Source organism: Mytilus edulis, chromosome 13 (genome assembly GCF_963676685.1).
Source record: "Mytilus edulis chromosome 13, xbMytEdul2.2, whole genome shotgun sequence".
Classification (NCBI taxonomy): Eukaryota; Metazoa; Mollusca; class Bivalvia; order Mytilida; family Mytilidae; genus Mytilus; species Mytilus edulis.
The window spans coordinates 71364149-71365280 of record NC_092356.1 but is presented as its reverse complement, the minus strand read 5'-3'; positions in this window follow the sequence as shown (position 1 = coordinate 71365280).

Here is a 1132-nt window from a genome sequence, read left to right as displayed (position 1 = left end):
GCTATTTGAAGAAAGGCATTGTTGAAATCTGATTAAAACCAGTGTGGCTGTGGTTAATTATTTGTAAGTTATCATTTCTATTTCATTATTTTCATTTTTGTGTCAGATTTTGAAATATATTACAATTTTAAGTACTTTATGGGAATATATATACAGGTTGCTTCAAAATAAGTACTACATGCATAAAGATTTTGTCCTTTTTAAACTTTTTGAAATACAGTACTTTATTAATCAAAGACATTCATTGTGTACTAAACTTGCAAGTCCCTCTACTAGTTTCATAATGTAATGTTATGTTTTTAGTCAGTGATCATGATTATTGTTTAAATAAATAAAAAAAAAAAAAATGATATGAAAATCATAATAACTGACAATTAATAATTAAAGAATAACTCTTTTAACATGATGTATCAGTTATTTTATTTTCACTGAATTATTTTAGATTTTCATTTAAATTTGAAAATATTCCTTTTTTTAAAGCAGCCATTTTGTTTTGGTCAACTATAATATTCACGTGTGCAACATTGTGAGCAACTGCTCATATGAGCAATCTAATAAAATGCACATGTGAAACAAAAGCTCATATGAGCAGTTGCACGTGAGGTTTTTAACATGCAAATTAGGTTAGTTTCATATGTGCAATTTTTTTGCTCACAAAATGCTCACCTAATTTGCATGTTAAAAAACTTGTGTGCAATCATGTTAGTTTTCTAACGTGAGCATCTTATGTGCAACTTATGTGCAACATGTTGGCACTTTTAGGTAAGGGACATGTCACAACTAACAATTTCATAAAATATTTTGTAGATATCTTATAAAGTTTCTGAGTTAAGCCAAAATAAGTCAAAAAAAGAATTTTAAACTTGACCTTGACCTTTGATCATTACTTTATTTTCGTTTTGGTGAACCAAGGACCTCAAATGAAAAGACCCTAAGTTTCTATCACTATATAGTTTATCAGTTTTAAAAGCATTTCAATTATATATCAAAAACAGATACATTGTACTCCCATAATGAGTCCTTCAGATGCTTTGGTCAATTCTATATAAAAGATTTAATTAGCAATTTGAAACAAGAATGTGTCCATAGTATATGGATGCCGCAATGGATCTATCCTTTTCTATGTTCAGTT